Source organism: Lontra canadensis, unplaced genomic scaffold (genome assembly GCF_010015895.1).
Source record: "Lontra canadensis isolate GAN:19392208 unplaced genomic scaffold, GSC_riverotter_1.0 scaffold9, whole genome shotgun sequence".
In the NCBI taxonomy this organism is placed as follows: Eukaryota; Metazoa; Chordata; class Mammalia; order Carnivora; family Mustelidae; genus Lontra; species Lontra canadensis.
Genome location: NW_022631003.1, coordinates 15,294,382 through 15,296,743, shown reverse-complemented (window position 1 = coordinate 15,296,743; position 2,362 = coordinate 15,294,382).

Genomic DNA, 2,362 nt, shown 5'->3' with positions numbered 1-2,362 from the left:
CAAAACCGATGGTGAAATTCATTTCCACTCCTCTCTCATTTTCTCTGTCCTGCCCTATCATTTCTTCTAACACCCACCTAGATCTGTCCTCTGGGTAATGCCCATGTCCCAAGCCTCTTTGCCCTTTATGATCCTTCTAGGAGCTTAATCTGACTGACTTACCCCCTACTTACCCCAGTGTTTAGTAGAGGCTAGATTCTTAAAATTCATTATCTCATTTGATCTTCTGGGTTAAGAGAGAAGTCACAGACTGGAGGCTGAAGGTGGGCTTTTGTTTTGTTTTGTTTTTGCCTACTCCTTTTAGCATCCAACTCTTTTTTTTTTTTTTTTTTACGATTTTATTTATTTATTGGATAGAGAGACCACAAGAGAGGGAGCACAAGCAGGGGGAGTGGGAGAGGAAGAAGCAGGCTTCCCGCTGAGCGGGGAGCCCGATATGGGGCTCGATCCCAGCACCCTGGGATCATGACCCAAGCCAAAGGCAGATGCTTAACAACTGAGCCACCCAGGTGCCCCATTGCCTACTCCTTTTAAAAAATATGTTTACCGGTATTTAAAAATCAGGAGAGCCTACATAAAAATCCATTTCCAGATTCTTTTGATAGAGGGGAGGTCTGGCAAGTCTGGGTAGCTAGCTGATGGTGCCGAGTAGCAGCTGAGTACATGAGGTGATGACATTCTGGCTTTGCTACAAGCCTCATGGTTTCCTATGGACTCCCATTTATTTTCATATGGGTGCTGTTTTATTGTTTCTTATAACAGACAAATATTTTTGGTATCCTTGTCTCCACCAAAATGGGAAAATAACATATAAAGGTTGGAGGACACATGACTATGTATGTCCTGTGGGTGTTTGGTTGATGACCCCTGCAGCAGGCAATACTATTATTTTTATTTTACAGATAAGATAGGTTAAATAACCTCACCATGATAACATATCTAGGAAAAAATTGGGCAAAGACAGGGCCATTTGACTCCAAGGCCCTTGCATTTCAATGGAGACTTTTCAGTCCTGCAGCTCCAAAAATAGAAAATTCTTATTCAGGTACATCTAGTGTGGGCACTTACTTTTAAATTATGTACGTTTAAATTATGTACATTTGTCACCATAGTAATATAGTATGCACATTCTAAGATATACACAAAGATGGAAAATTTTTTTTAAATGGGATAAAAAATTCAAAACATAAATAAAAAATTGTTTCAATGTTACGTTAACAGTACCAAAAATATTTTTGCTTTTACTAAAAGATATAATATTTTTAGTGAAAGTGGTGTGATTTGAATAAATCATTAATGTTTTAAATTTTAGGTTTAACAGTTTGGTGAAGCAGGGTTTGAAGGTCTGGATCTAAATTCAATTTATTTTAAATACTTGCGTCAGTGGTTGACATCACTGAAAACTACATTCCACAATGACAACACTATGGAAAGCCACATGGGCTCACTGATGGGTCAGGATGCTCATTTTTTACATCCCAACCACTGGGAAGGTGTTATGGAATTTTGGTTAGGAGATCTTATATGCCCAGATGTCAAGAAGGTATTATTGCAAATTATTCAGATATTTAAAAAATTATTTAGCAAATGTGAAAAGTCCATTGAACGGTGTTGAAAACAGATTTTAAAATTCAGATCCTAAGTTTTTAAAGCAATCGGATGTAAGATATTCTTTAAGGTAAGACATCTTTTTGTCAATACATATTGCATAAAAATGGAAATAGTTCCAAATACCCATTTTCAAAATGCTCCCTCCAAAACCTGAATTTCTTTTAAAAGGCGCTTAGTTATTCCTTGTTGAGATGTCACTTTTGCCTGAAAGGAAGGGATTGAATATATTTTTTAAAGATAGTGGTTAGATAGCATACTTCTAACAGACGCTTGTCATCACAGAAAATGTTGGAAAACTTGGAACTTAAGAAAAAAAGCCTCAGCTTTAAGGTTGATAATCCTTCTATGAAATAGCTAGCAAGTATAAAATATTGTCATAACTATTACTGATCTCCTTGCAAGGTATTTTAAAGATTGACCGTATTTCCATGTCTTATTTTTATAAAATTAACCACACCAATGACATCCTGGAGCACTTCCGGCTTCAATCCCTTAGTGAGTGGGCTGGTCCATGCCTAAATTAGTGCAGGGGATGAATTAATTTCTTTCTTTCTTTCTCTTTCTTTCTTTCTTTCTTTCTCTCTTCTTTCTTTCTTTTTTTTTAAAGATCTTATTTATTTATTTGACAGAAATCACAAGTAAACAGAGAGGCAGGCAGGGGGTGGGGGGCAGGGAAGCTGGCTCCCCGATGAACAGAGAGCCCAATGTGATGCTGGGCTGGATCCCAGGACCCTGAGATCATGACCTGAGT